At 36.0% G+C, this 16,236-nt stretch overlaps 1 long non-coding RNA gene across 1 annotated transcript in view; it reads right to left on the bottom strand.

Moving 5' to 3' along the window:
- LOC135413116 (uncharacterized) overlaps positions 1-16,095 on the bottom strand; it is a 63,524-nt gene extending 47,429 nt beyond the window's left edge. The window contains exons 1-3 of the long non-coding RNA XR_010430094.1: positions 14,557-16,095; positions 8,719-8,762; positions 6,952-7,026 (exon numbers count right to left, since the gene is read on the bottom strand). This is a non-coding gene — a long non-coding RNA (uncharacterized LOC135413116). The remainder of the gene's footprint in view (positions 1-6,951; positions 7,027-8,718; positions 8,763-14,556) is intronic.
- Between the last annotated feature and the right edge of the window lie 141 nt (positions 16,096-16,236).

The raw sequence follows: 16,236 nt of genomic DNA, 5'->3' as shown, positions 1-16,236 counted from the left end.
AGTATGAAAAGCAGAAAAGGCCTTGGCTCTGTGCAAGCCCTGCTCAGCAATAACAAAAACATCACTGTATTATCAATCCTGTGTTCAGCACAAATCCAAAACATAGCCCCATACCAGCCACTATGAAGAAAATTAACTCTACCCCAGCCAAAACCAGCACAGTGAAAGAGGGATTGAGTTCAGCAAGTCAGAAAGCACACAATTTTCAGCTGAGGGGTTTTTTTCCCTGTCCTATAGATATGTCTGCAAGACAGAATTCATTTTAAAATAGTATGGCCTTTTTCCCCCTCCCTAAAGGACCATGTCAGTTGTCTAAGCTCCAAAATCCTTATTTCATGGAAAATAAAGTTGTTTCTATTTGCCTAAGTATATTTGTCACTAAAGGTTTTGTTTTACTTTTTCATAGCTTTAAATAATAGGATTCAGCATACTTGTTAAGACAAAAAAGGACAGGGCAAAAGCAGGCACACACAAGTGTCCCCTCACAGTTCTACGATTTGCATCTCACATGTGTCTCCACTGTTCTAGCACAGAGATTATCTTCAGTGACCAAAATGTTCAACTGTTTGTGCAGAAACAATATACACAGGCTATTTTTAGTTCAAACATGTGGCACTACTCCTTGTGCAGCTGCTTTCATGCATTAATGCATTGTGATACAAACCCCTAATTTCAAGAACCCAAATTAATTGCAAGCAACGAGACATTTTAGACTGAAAACCCCTTTTGGCTACACTGGAATAGAGTTGTTGACTTTTCAAGCTAAAAGAGATATGAATCATGGAAAATATCTCATTCTTAACCCCTAAAAGCACCCAATATTCTTGAACTAATGCAAAATGCAGTTATATGTTGGCTTAGAAATTACAACTTCTCTGCCAAAGGTTAATTTAGACTATTCATCCAAGATTTGTTGCAAGTTTTTAAAACTGTAAATAAATTCTTGTTCCTAAACAGCACAGGTTTTCAAAGCAGGGAGTATAACCCACAGCCTATAAAAGGAAAAGATTTAAAGCAGAAATGGGACATTTGACTTATGCATATTTGGAACATTTAATCACCCTCTTGGTTATATGGAATAAGTTTGACTGGCTTCTTTTTCTTCAGCTCCTTTAATAGAGACTTAATGTTTTGTAGGATGATTTAGAATTGAGTCCTGCACCTTTTACAGGCAACTGCAGAACTCCTTTTTGTTTCAGGAGGGAAGAGGTCCAAAGTTTCTAAGTGCCTGAAGGTACAGACCATAACTTTCTCTCCTGTTTGAACAAAAGTGTGCATCTTTCACATTCATAACACAAGATATTAATGTATGTATAATAGGAGAATTTTTGTCTGATTCTATTAGTAAAGAGAGCTATGCAAAATCTAAGCTGTTTTTAGCAGTACTCACACGGGGAAAAATTCTAAGGTATAAAAGTACTATCTCAGGACTTATACAAAATAATATTTATGAGACCTAGGTCTCAGACAGAACAAGCATAGGCAGATTTGGCTGTAACATTTCAAAACACTGATGCTATTGGATCACCTCATAGTGCCCCTTTGCTGCAGACAACTACCCACATAAAAATGAATGTCTGTCTTACATAGTTTAATCTTAGCACATATTTACATTCACTGTCAGTTTAAGTCAATTATTTATGTTGCCAATTACCATATTAAAATAAGCATGTGAAGTGTTGTCCTGACCTGAGGAAAAAAAGGATAATTCAGGTCACTAAATTCTAAAAAAAGCCACACCCACATCCACCAGAGAATCTCGTGCAATTTCATCTAATTTCCACATTTCCAACTCTGAAATGTCTATATTCTGTCAGCTCTTATTAATACTAATGAAATTTAGTTTTGAGCTGCCCTCAATGCGTACTTATTCACATTTAATATCACTGAAATTCATACTGAAATTATATTCTGATAGTTATTTTGTTAGCTGTGTATTGTGCCAAATTCTTATACAGTCATTACAAAAAAACTGGTGGTACTCTAATCTGTATAAATGCTTTAAAATGGGAAACTATAAAAATCCTCTTTTCTCTCTTTGTTTTACAGACATGGTGGAACTATTTCACTTGGAAGGTATCCTCCTTTCTTCTCTCACCTAGAGGGGACAGGGGGAGGGATCATAAAAAGTAAAAGCTGTTGGATATTTTCAAAAATTTCTGTACCTTAAAAATCTTCAATGCATTTAACAACAATTAAGTAGCTGCCCCTATAGCTACTTAAGGTCTCCCTTGACCTATGCCTAGGTGCATTTTATATAGAAACAATTAGCAGTAGTGGTTCTGTGCCTAAGATCCTGCTTTATTCCATGCTTATTTTCCTTGCCTGTGGGCTATATAATTTAATACAGCAGTATTTCTCTGATCTTATTCTCCTCTATAAAAATGTGAAAGCTTAAATGAGAAGTACTGTGATAATGTAAGCCATAATGGAGAAGCAGGGATCACAAGGAGAACTTTACAGTTGAATGGTCTGATTTGTCAGCATTACTTCGGTACATCCAGGATGTCCTAAAACACAGGACATATTAATATACAGAGAAAACTACATCAAGTGTTATAAAACTCATTAGCAAAAGGAATTTTCATGACCAATTACTGTACGTTACCCAAATGTGCAGTAAACAATTCCATGTTAAATTAGTAATTTATGACAGTCAACTAAAAAGGCTCAGGACAGGCCTCATATACAGCATACCTACTCACAGGTTTTGTAGTAATTATTTTTGTTAACTTTTAACTTACTTCCCTGATGTTGCATAGTGAAAAGAATTCTGTTTTGTGAAAGAATACTTGTTTTCTCTTAATTTTTAAATAGATAAAAGTAGTACGATCTCTAACATTTATGATTAAAAAGTCTTATCTGATGATCATTCACATATTAAGAACAGAATAAAATGCTTTTCTAGACCTGTGTTATCTACATTTTAATTTTGCTAAACAGCTGTTCCTCTACAGATCTGCAATGTGCTTCATGTCTAAGGTCACCATGATTGAACCATGTTACGCAGAATTCAGGTGTGACTGAATTGTGAAGTGTAAGTGCAGAGCTCTGGTCCATTTTTTGTACTGTACACAAATTTATTCTTATTTCTTTGAGCGTCTGAAGGTGTAAAACTTCTCAAATGAGCTCTGTTCACACAGCTTCTCCCTCAGTGCTACTGTTCATGTTACATCACTTGATATTTCTGATACATTTACAAGCTTCAACATCCACTCACCTTCCTGTATTCTTCATTACCCATTTATTCTCTTCAATTAACAGATTTCAGGCACTATTACTAGAAAATTCCTTTTCTTTTGGCCACACATCCAGCAGCCAAGTGCTTTTCTGATCCATTCCAGATGACAAGTGCACTCTACAGAATGGAAAGCACCAGAATTTGAGAAAAACCCTACTACATTTAATCTCAGTGGAAGTGGTTAAAGTTGCAATTCCATCAGAAAAAACTGTCCCAAGCAGGACTGGACAGATACCTGGGCTCCAGGGAGAGAAGGGGGCAATGAGCAAGCTGTCCTCAGAAATCACAGTTTAGATTTAACAAGTTGAGCAAGAACTGGATACTGACATATAGATCTTATGCAATTACAAATATAAATGCAGATTTAGACATATTCTTCTACTACCTTCTTTTCAGAAAAATATAATCATGCAGATTGTAGGAAATGGACTGCCATATGCAATAAGGTGCAGAAAAAAGCCTACCTCAAAGGCCTCTACCTTGGAGATCGTCATCCTCAACTACACACATTGATGCCTGTTCATTATATTACTGAATTGACAAAAATAGATACTAGGATAGGATATGATGTAACCATGATATATTCAGAATATGAACAAGGAAGACTTTCCAAACAAAGATGCTGAGTCAGACTTGCTAAAACTGACTTTGCCAGCTCCTGTTCTGATACAAGGCCTAAAGGTATAAGATTAAAAACTCTGGGGTTTTGTATGTGCTTGAGAAAATTGTAGCTTATGTTCAGAGCTAACTGTGCAGTAGTACTGCAGCCCATAAGATTTAATCTTACTTTAAATCTTCTAACATTAGAGATTCCAAAGAATTGTTGGGTGTTTGGGTTTTGAAAGATCCATGAGGACTTATGATGTAGTATCCTGCAGAAATCTGTACCATTTTCTATTTTCAACATTTTTGTAAATTAACTTTCCTTGCTTATGCTCAGAATCTTGAACACTACTATGATTATCTGTGTTGATAAAAGATGAGAATCCTACAGTACATTACAAAGTTATGCAAAAAATATTAGTTCTTCTATAGTGATGGTATTTAATTTAGAACTTGTCACACCGCAAGTCCAAAGATATGACATAGCACACTCATATCCATCTAAAACATCTTCTTCTAAAAATAACCTAATGCGAGTATGTCTACACAGCCAACCCTCTGACCACTGTGCTACGTGTCTGCAACAGCTGGCAGCTGCTGCTCCATGGAGCCTGCATTTCTCACCCTTACAAAACCTTAATTACTCTCTCATTTCTAGTACTGCATCTGCTACTTAATAACATGGGTCTTGGCAAGATGAGGTGATAATTTAGCTAGTCCAATTCAAGTATATTCAGTAACATAGAATACAGTCTGTGATCCAGAGTAAGAATTTTGCCAGCTCTCATTATCACTAACATTCCGTGCTTTAATTTACGATGTTATAAGAGACCTGAAATACTGCTTAAGTTCTTTCCACTCCATCACCCCATGGGGAACTTTCCCTGCACTAAGCCCTTTTTTTTTCTTTTTTTTTTTTTTTGCAAAGCAAACACAAGGCTGTTATAACGAGAGAAGATATTTAAAGAAATAATCTTCTCCATTCATTGAAAGTTGCCTTAGAAACATATAAACAAAAAAAGATCCCTCCCTTTCCCACCCCTTTCAGTTGCTGCTTTAGCAGGTTGATACACAGCATTCTGGATTACACTTCCCAGGGCTAGAAACAGAGGAAAGAAAATGAGCTTATATTACCAACCATTCTTCAGGGATTAAAAACATTTTTTGCCTTTAGTGAGACATCAGGTGAAGGCCAACACATTTTTACCATAATCCTGGAAGTTTTTACACAACAGACTCCAAGCTGGTTGGCATTTTCAAACTGCAATGTTGATGTCAGTTGTTCTCACTTCACTGCTGAGATTTCTTTTACAAGAGGCTGATTTGCCTGCCTTGTTCTTCCATATCTCATACTCCTCTCCAAAAACAGGCTTCTTATTTCAGTGACTCCAAGACCCATGAAATGTGGTTCCACCCACTTGAGAGGTGGAATCTTCCACCTTTCAAGCTTGCCCTTTTCCCTTCTCAGTTCCAGGGTCTATATAGCTCTTCACAGTCTTAAGAAGTGCTTATGGCAGAGACTATTTAAACAGGTCATTCTTATGCTCCTTTTTGAGATGAAATCTGACTGGTTTTCCATTTTGGAAAATATTTTAACAACTTTAGAACTGTTGTGAAATGTCCAAAACAGTTTCATTTTCTGGAAAATTAAATGAAGAATCCCCCAAATTTTCAACATGATAAAGTTGAATGGAATAGATTCATCATGTGAAGAACAAAATGATCTTTTTTACTTACAGTCCATGCTTTTTTCTTTTGACTTTTTCTTTTTTTAATATTTTTGTACTAACTCTTTTTGATTCAAGGGACTTTCAGCCTCTCCTACCAGTTTTTTTCACTATTCTGTTTCCAGTCACACTTTCCATTCTCTTTGGGGATTTTCTCCAACTTTGCTACCAAGTTTTCTGTCTGTAAAAGATGTCCTCAGCTTTCTTCTACTTCATAAAACTTACATCATCCTTTCACTTGTTGCTGTTTTGATCTAAAAACTGATTTGAGTTTGTATTCTTCGGCAACTGATTCAGTTCTCACATACTCATGGTGAGGACTCCATTTATTGAAAAGCTACACCAGAAAAGAAGCAAAGAGGAATATATGGAGATAAAAAGGGAAAGACTGAACTATTTCAGACGACAGAGTTTGAAGTCTTGACTTTAAACAGTACTGACAGACTTAGCATAGCCTGTAGTTCCTACAGTACTGACAGACTTAGCACGCTATCTGCAGATCACAATCAGTTTTAAAAGAAAACTGTATGCCAGCAGAGCACTAGGAATAGGTGAGGGCTGAGGGAGTAGCTCTACAATGTCAGTCATTGAGGAAGTATTAGAAGAGCCAGATGGCCCAGTAGAAACAGCACTATTGTACTGACCACCAACAAAAATAAATCCAGTTTCAAAACTGGTCAGAAATGCAAAGCCTGCTCTTGGCAGCATCTCAAGAAGTTCCTCAAATGTCTTGCTCCAGCAACCCACACCAAGATGTACAGATTTCTCTGTACTGTCTTTCTACCTGCCTGCCTATGTAGGCAGAAGAGTTCAAAACCCAACTTACAGAATCCCATATCATAAACACTCATTGAAGTCTGCTGTCCTGATAAACAGTAATATCTCTACTAAAGATCTTCGAAACACTTACTTTCATTCATACTGGTGATTTTTCTCAAACTTAGCAATGGAGAGCATGGCAGCAGTCCCCCACTGGCTTCAACAGGAGTTCTGAATTCAGACTAAGAACTAGATTTGAATTTTCCTGTGTCAATTGCTTCCTGAAGAGTTCTTGTTTATACAGACTCCATCTTTCAATATTCATCCACCCCTGCAGTTTCCCTTTTGGGAAGTATTTGCCTACCAGGTAATATCAGTAGAAATGCAGATTGCAGTAATATGAATAATTCAAAACTTCAAAAGAGAGGGGGAATGTAACAGATTCATTAACATTTTCCAGCAGAATTGAAATATGCAATGAATACACCCTAATATGTCTGTCAGAAGCCTTCAATAAATTTTACAACTTAATCTGTATCAGAATGCACATGCAGTTTTCCCTGCCACAACACTAATCTTAAACAGATATCAAGGCTCAGGTCTTTCGCAGATGCTACCTACTTCTCATGGAATATGACTCTACCATGCAGGCATCACAGACTTTCAAGGAAGACCAGGGAACTTCCACGATTCCACCTAAATACAGAAGTGTGGATAAGGTACAGTTAGTGCCCCATATTTCAGGATAACTTGAACCCCCTTCAGGCTACATCTGTGAAAGTTTGGAGGAGATTCACAAGTGAGGTGTTCCTCTGCCTGTTCTACTGGGTATATTCCTCGTACCCTGACATACCAGAGCTGGCTCGAGTCTCCTCAAAGAGAAAGGTTACAAAGAGTGTATACAGCCTGGTACTCAAGCTGGTATAGGACAAATATACACTCGTTTCCCTGTTCCATATAGATCTAGATTCTCACTGCAGAGAACACATTTATCAAATTAGAAAAAAAATAAATCTTTTTTGACATACAAACTGGCTAAATTAACATTGCTATATTCAGAGATATGGAAGCAGGAGAGTCATGGGAACATGCAAAGGAAAGTTGTTCATTAATGACATTAATATAATTTTTTTGTGTATATCATCTTGGCCCTGCAAGCTACTTTAAACAGAAAAAACCTGCACCCTCTTTAAACCTTCCAGAGCAATTCTTTAGACCACCTACAGGTCCAGGACCCTCAAGATGAAGAATGAACTATTAAGTTAGTATTTCAAACGTTGTTACGAGATGTGGCCCTTGTGTAATGCCACAGCAGTATGGCTCTATGGATTTTAGTGCTGTACTTACCTATACAACAGCAGAATTGTCTCACTTTTATCAGTTATCAGACTGTAAGAACAGATCATACATTTGGATGTATCCAAGTATTTGTCAAATCTTGTTGACACAATTCTACACACATGAGATTGAACTGTGGACTCCCACACTATCATTTTATACAAAACCATCTATATAGAAAGAACATAATTGCAGCAAAATCAGACTGTTTATATATCACAGAATATGCTGAGTTGGGAGGGACCCACAAGGATCAGAATATAAGTTTTGAGCTACTTCCCTGTTTCTACAAAACTAGAATTCAAAATATTACAAGATTAAAAATTTTTCACCATAAAAATCATCTTCCTTCCCTCCAAGAAATGAGGGCAGTTTTTTATCTGGGTTGCTTGGAACAGCTTGTCTCTAAACCTTCTCCAGGTTTCCTAGAAACTTAACCATCCCATTGGTCAGATCTCTAGGCAAGGGTTTTAACTTTTCTGATGATGAGTGAAGATAAACAATTCTGGTGCAGTATCTCCCCAGCTAATCCCAGTTTTAAGGCTGTTTAAAAAGCAGAAAACATTTACTATGGCCACCATCTCTGCGCTCCTTAGTTCTTTGCCAGTGACAGGTCAACATAGCTACGTCATCTTGTACCAGAAACTCAGTTTCCTTCTCCTGATTCTCTTCCGTTTAAGAAATAATATAAAATTTAAAACAAACAAACATACAAAAAACTCGCTGCTTGTTTTGATAGTGTGAGGTCTACTTTCTGTATTGATATAATAACAAAGGAAGATGCAAAGCTTAGCTGTTTGTATATTTAGCTCTGTTTCAATACAAAAAAATTGTAAACATTTTTTTCTCAGTTGACCTCATGCTGTTTCAATAAGACATTTTTGTAATTTGATGAAAGATTTAGGGCCACCCCAAAGAAATGGGCATGCAATGTTTTTAACACACATCTGTTTACTTAACATTGTTTACCATGAGTTATTGTCTTTTTTAACAGCTTCACCACAGAACACAATTCTGAAAGGAATGCTCACAATAAACAAGTATTCTTACCCTGAGATGCAACTGATGCCCAAAGCATGCCATGAAAAAGAAAACTGCAAGATTGGAAGAAATAAAAGTCAAAATCTAGCAAAAATGATACTGTACTTATGTACTAAAAAATCTAGCAAGAGCTGAAATAAAAGATATGCCTTTATTTCTAGGCCATGAGTCCAGATAGTTGTTTCTTGTTTTTACACATGAAATGGCCTTAGAAAATAAAAAAGTATTTTACTCCCCACACCCTATTTCTCTTAATTTGTACAATTAACTTACAAATTACACTGGGGTGATACAGGTAGAATTTTTACAGCCTAATGTTTGCCAAAATATTAGTTGTGTGTCACTTGCCTGTCAAAGAAACTAGAATCAGGATGTGTAATGTGCATATTCTTGGCAGCTTAGCTATCTAGGATTTTTGAAAAAAGCAAAAAAAAAGCTGGTAAGCAACTGAAAGAGAATGGAACCAATTATGACTGTTTTTATAAGGCAAGAATTTCTAAATCAGCTTCGTTTTTTTTTAAATAGTCATATAAATATGCAATACCCAATCTGGAACAAGGCAAAAAAATTCTCAAAAAGGAACACTAGTAGACAACTGTTTAGGAACAGTCAGGAAATCTATTTTAGCTAATCCAAAGCAAGCTTTATAGTGAACTTTCTCCATTAAACCTCGTCAGACCACCATTTTCTTCTTTTATTTTTTAATTTAAATTACCGTTATTTTACTTTCCTCCAGCTCAAGTAAAAGATTACCAAAGAAAATTTATGATTTTCTGTAGGTTTTATGGACTATGGAGAAATTCTAAGATAAATAATCCTTTTCAGGTCCATATTTTTCTACTCTTTGATAAAACCAGAAAAAAATCAATATTGGTGAGAAGAAAGAATGATAGAACTTTCCAATTTTTTTAATACATTATATATAAAATCATTTATTACACAACAGTGCACACTGAGAACTCCTTTGATGCAGTGGAATCTATAAAGTTCAAGAGCTTTGCATTCATATCTGTCAGTGCAGAGTGGGCTGGCAGCTGCAGCAACCCCTCACCTGGATAAAATGAACAAAAATAAACAATCCACTATAAATCGGAAAAAAAGGAAAATCATGGATACTGTACTGCATAGGCCTACAAAATATTCACTAGGGAGTACCAATCTTATTATGCAAGTACCTTCCAAAGTATGTGCTCTGCTCTGGAGTTCAGCATTTATCTTAAAAGCAGAAAATGTACAGTAAATTGTGGCAGACCTACAATTTGGATACAGAGAAGCCCAAATACTGACTTTTCCTACTTGGACACACCTGAAAGAAAGAACCAACAGTAGCTGCCGCTTTAGAGTGTGTGCACTCAAGGTAATCATAATGCAGCTGCTTGAACTTCCTGACTACAGAGGAAAACCAAATTGTTGGCAAAAATTCCTGTGTCAGGTGCAGGTCTTCTGTATCCAGAGCCAGGGCTCAGCTTTTTAGTGGCTTGCCTCTTGCAGCTAGCACTGTTAGGAGTACTTACTTATTTTTAACTATTATAGCAGCTCCTGCTGCTCTGCCCTCTCATGGAAACATATAAATCTTGGGGCCCCAACCCCTAGTGGATGCACAGACTCATATACTCCCCTTATTACTGTGGGAGTGGTGGGGTAATTCATCGAAAAGGAGAAATTAATGCATTGCTCATAGTGACAACAGAAATTACTCTGGCAGTCAAGGGAAAATTGGAATATAATATCCACACAGCAAAGGCGGATGGCACATTCTCAGCTTGCAATTGCAGAATTATTTTCAGATATTTTCTTTAGAAATTATACAGTATGCACAGACCATGTGATGCAGGCAAGGAGTAATGCATACAATGATAGTTACACAGAAACAATAAACAAAGTGATGAAATATATGTGTGTAAAATTCCTACATGTTGGTTCACTTTTTTCCTTTATGCATATTTTGAATGACAGTTCACCAATGATTCAGACTGCAAAGAGATATTAAAACAATGTCCTGGTAGTGAAAATACTTGATATTTACAGATATTTTAGACAAAAAATATTTTGTGTCATTACAGAAACATACAATGAGCTTAACATAAGGCACATGGAACAAAAAAAAAGTTCCAAACTAAAATTTATCTACTTATCATTCATTATCTTTCCCAGAGCACTTGTTCACATTTCTAGTGTAACCAGTGATGATGACAATTAAATAATCTTCAAAACAGGATTTATTTAATCTGATATCACTTGATTGAAAACATGGCTGTTTAAAAGTGCTTTTTTCCTCTTCCTCTCTCAGCTGGAATAGAGCAAGCTACTGATAAGCAGGGCAATCAGAAGTGCTGTAACATTACAACTATGATATTTATCATCTCACTTTGAACAATGAAACATCCAATTATAATGGAGGACTATAAAGATAGAGTTAAAATTCAAGTTGTCACAGTGGTCTGGAGAAGGTACACAATACAAAATAAACTTGCAGTTGAGTGCCTTATTCCCTTTGGACTATAATAAATGCAGCCTTAGAAGTGGTATAAACCTTAGATAAGTGATCAGCTGCAGTCTCTAGAATGCTTGCATGACAGTCTAATGCCTGTGCCAAGAATAAATAAATCATAATTGTCTCTTCTGGAACTCAAACTTGTGAATTATCTTTAAGGGAATAGTCTAGAAAAATAGCAGTCTAGGTAAAGCTGAAAACAAACAAACAAACCAAACTCAAAAATCTTTCCTTGTTTTTACAATTCAGACATGAAAAACATTTTGTTGTTCTTCCCACTGATTTTTTTTATGCCAAGTATATTTCTGATCACCACAAATGGCTCATACACATTTATGAACATCCATACCTGTCTGTCCAGCTTCACTAAGGAACCTCTTCTGGATAACAACAAGAATTTTCTCAGATCTCTGTAAAAGTTATTCAACTATCTGTTCTTGGTGTTTTGGTTTTTAGGCTTTTTAAAATTTTTTTACTGTCTCATCCAGTAAAATAGAATTGTGTGTACTGCTCTTACTCAGAAGAAACCTTACACAAAAAGCTTGTGATAAGAATAAACTATTCATTAACAATCCCAAACATAAACAAGGTATTACAATGGCAGGTAAACCCAAGGGTATTAAATAAAAAAAATTATGCTAAGTTTTTCTTTTAATCATATCCCATGGTCTCTCACTTTGTGGTACTAAACAGTAAAGCTGCTATGATATTTTTCAGTCATGTAACTTAGTGCCACCTACTGCAAGATCTTTGTCTTCAAGTTTGCTATCAGTAAGCAGAATCACAGTTTGTGCATAAATACGTCTTCTCTCAACCTCCGCACTTATTTTTTTCTCCATTTCAAAAGCCCAGGTTATTCCATGGGGCTCCATTAGGAAAGAGTGATACCTACCCTCTTACAAAAATTTGTACCAGCTATTTATTCACAGAACAGTTTGAATTCTTTTTTTTTTAACATAAACTGCTTCCACCTCTTTAGAAATGCTAATATCCCATGGCTGTATGAGCCATGGTCATCTGCTGTCCTCAAATAGATGTTTCACTAAGTTCTAAATAAATCATTAGCCCATGGTTAGATAAAATGCTCTTTACCGCATCACACAGCAGCATTCAAATTTCAGGATGAAGGCTTTTCACATAATTAATCATGTATTTCATGGGAGTGTGCATACTGAATCATATTTTATACAAGTTTATGAACTGGATCAATGCACACAGCTACTACAGGATCTTGGGTGCCTTTATGGTCTCAGTCACTCAAGGGCAGATTGGTCTTTGAAGGAAAAGTTACCAGTGACTTTCTGGAATAATGGTCTAAGCATGAAATCCCACAATTAAGGCATGTCTTAACCTTTTCACTTTCCTGACAAATGAAACAATCAGAAAATAATTGAGCAAGATGAGGCTTATCCATATTTCTAAGCAAGAGGGAAACTTTGAAATTAGCAGGAAATATTGGGATTTTATTGGGAATAAAGCAGCAACTTGGTAGTCATAGTTCTCTCCTCCTTATCACACTGCCATAGTTATGCTCATAGACTTTTATCTTTTCATTGAGAAAGCAGTAAATTATGAAATAGACTTGGTTGGTTCCTAATAAATATTCATAACCTCACGGAACTGAACAGTGCAGGCAGAATCCTATGCTGCTCATCCCTTCAGGTCAACAGATATGAGTACTTCAGGATATGAAGTGAGCATGGAGAGTTTATTTTAATTCCTTTGTAGTATTAAATTTTGCTTTTGCAACAATCCAAAGAGTTATGAGAAATAAAAATTACTTCTGCTATTATGTCAAAAACTGTAAAATCTGTTTCCAAGGGGAAGTGTTTACAGGGTTTGGCTCTGGCTGGCAGTGCTGAATAAGGCAGTTCCTTGCCTTCTCCTGGAAAAATATCATGATAGGTCTGTGGTAACTATGTGGTATTTCAGACATCATCAATAATTTTGCATGTTCATTTACTGTTTTTTCTCCTTCTTTGCCAGGCCACAAATAGCTTACGCAATTTTCTGACCTGATCAGAAGCAAGTAGAATGAAGGAAAGCTTTTTAATTATCCTCTCACAGGGTTCAATATTTACATTCTAACTACAATAGAAAGAGAGGTCGATAATTTGCTCCATCTTGCTGAACATTCAAGGATTTCAGCTTCTGATTTTAGCTGTATTCTATCATAAAAGTCTTTCCCACTATCAGAAAAGTAATACTAGCTTCTGGTTTAAATGAACTGAAAAAAAAATACTATTAAAGAACAGAAGTCATGAATAAAATTAGACTGAGATATTTTCAGGCAAGTTAAGGAAACAATAGGAGTTTCAACATGTTCCTGTAAATATTTTGGCCCATGTAAGTAATAAATATATTCTAATTGGAAAGTAAATTGCTTATTGTGCATCTTCCTAGCAGCATTTTTGTGTCAAACTACACCAGGATTCTCCTTTTAAGGACCTTTCATAAACAGAGGCATATCGTGTTGAGCTAATCCTTGAATACCATGCTCTATTTGCTACGTTATTGAGGAAAAAAAAATCCAAATCTGTTACTTCATACTGATATTGAATCACTTCCTGTTAATCTTGACCTTGCAAGAAGGATCCATTCCATCAATTTATGGAAATAAAGAATGTAAAAGAAAAAGATTAATTAGTATTCCACTATATTGCATCAGTTTAGCCTGTGTATCTCTCTCATCTCAAAGAGCTTTTAATTGCTGGTTAGGAAGGCAATTGAAAATCGAACATCCTTCACAGCTGTATGTTTATTGTATTCTCCAAACCTAGTCCTGTGTACCACGCTGTTTTCCCAAACATTTGAAAAGAAACTAATTCGGTTTTTTTGTTCCTAATGGGACCAGGTGGTGAAAGAGAATAGGAAGCAAATAATTAAAAAAAAAAACAACACTTTTGGCAAGTATATCAGATGAATAGTTAGGTGCACTCTTTGCTCAACAATGCAAAGAGAATTTAATTCCTGAAAGTTTTTGCTAGGAGGCATTGTGTGGTATCTCCAAAGTATGTGGGGTAAGGGTGGGGGCTGGGGATGGCAGCGATCCAAACAGAGTTAGGGATTAGATTCCTGAGAGATTGCAGGAGTCACCTAGGGTTAATAAAATGAACAAAGTGAGGGAAAACATTGCCTGTAATGAAGTCTATTGATTATGAAACTGCCTCCAAAGGGAACAGTGTTTGCCTCTTAAGAATACAACCAATGAAAGCACTAAAGATGGCTTGTAAAAGGACACAGCTGAACTAACAGTGAGTGGGACTTTACCTGAGAAGAGTTTTAGCTTTTTAATTTTTTATGTATAATATGGTATTGGGGTATAAATGCAAAAATGTAATAAATGTTATTACCTGTCCATACACGAGTGTCAATGTCATTCTCTGCAGGTGCCAGCTGGTATCACAGTCTGCAGGAACAAGCTACCCATCCCATCAATTAAATGTTTGCAATAACTATAGACAAACTCAGTGTTCCACATCTGTTTTACTACAATGACATGAGACTACACAAGAAAACTGTGTTTTACTCTTAGAGCCTTAAGTCACTGAACTCCAGACTCCCTGTATCTCAAATTGTCATATCATAGGTTTCTTCAACCACTCGTACAAATTACATTACCTACAGAAAAAAAAAAATCAAGCCTCCCTGACTAGGGGGTGTTTATGTTTCAGCTTCCATCTAAACCAAATCAGGTTTTATTCCAATATACTCATAAAAGTTTAGTCTGCAGAATTATTTATTTAGTTCCTGGCAAAGAAACAAAAAAAAGTTTTTCACTTTATTGGGAAGTTACCAAAATTAATTCTGTATTTTAAAAGACAATTTTATGGGTTTATTTTCTATATTTCTAAGATCCATAAATAGGAAGTCAAAGCATGCACCATGTTGTTTGAAAAATTAATTGCTTTCTGGAGAGAAAGGGTAATAATTCTGTTCCCTCCCTGCATCTACCCTCTCCCCCAATAAAAATCTTAAGTCTGTCCACTCCTTGACCCTTATTCTCCCAAAACATTGATTTGGGCTTTTCCTCAGCAAAGATTTAGAATTTTAGCAGCCGTATGATCTACTCCTCCACCAGAAAAAGCATGTTATACACAGATACAAATTAGATGGAAGAAAACAATACCTACCTTATTATTGTTTTAGTAAAACAGTCAATGTGGAAGAACACATTTTGTCTCAGCCGCAAGTGATCACAGCTAGGAAAAACTAAAAAAAGCCAAAAACCAAATAAAACCAAACCAGATGTGTGATTCCACCTCAAGTCTCAGAGCGCTTTCCAAAATGGCAGTGCACACAAAAACCTACAGGTCCAAGTTCTTTCCTAAAATACCAGTGGTGACTTCAATAAAAAAACAGGTTCAATGAAGAAGTCTTGATCAATCCTATTTAATTGTGTATTTGGTTCACAATATTCAATGTCATCACTTACAGCTACCTTTCTACAGAAGGTAGATGCTCCATCCTCACTCTCATATATATTACATTACTCATTTGTATCTGAAGTTTAAAAATCAGTGTTCTGCTAAAACAGTGTCCAGACAATATCTGGTTCTGGAATCAGATTTAGGCTCTCCACACCTTAGGCACACAAATTGTGATGAATTGCAATTAGAGCCTCAGAAATCAAGTCTTATCTAATTAAAACATTTGGTATGAGGACATGATGTTTCCTTGTAGACTGCTAGGACACAATTTAAAGAAATGTTCCTGGCCTCATTTCCAAAGTATCATAGCTGACCTTTTGGGTGTGCCATGATTATTGCAAAAACAGTCAAAGCTGAGAGAACTAGTAGGATTTTTTACAGATATTTGAGAAAAGTCAGTCAATTAAACTGTTAATCTGAAACTCTATGCTCATAAGGATAATGAGCTAGTTAGCTCAATGGAGACGTAGAAAAAGGTGGTGGTACAAAATAATTAGGAGTCTAATCTTCTCAAAGAAAAAATAAAATTAGTGCCACTCATAATTTCTGTGTTGCTAGACAATTAATCCTTAAGTCAAAGGAGAGCTGTATCTCCATGTAATA

This window comes from Pseudopipra pipra, chromosome 4 (assembly GCF_036250125.1).
Source record: "Pseudopipra pipra isolate bDixPip1 chromosome 4, bDixPip1.hap1, whole genome shotgun sequence".
NCBI classification, from domain to species: domain Eukaryota; kingdom Metazoa; phylum Chordata; class Aves; order Passeriformes; family Pipridae; genus Pseudopipra; species Pseudopipra pipra.
This window is presented reverse-complemented; position numbering and strand designations above follow the sequence as displayed.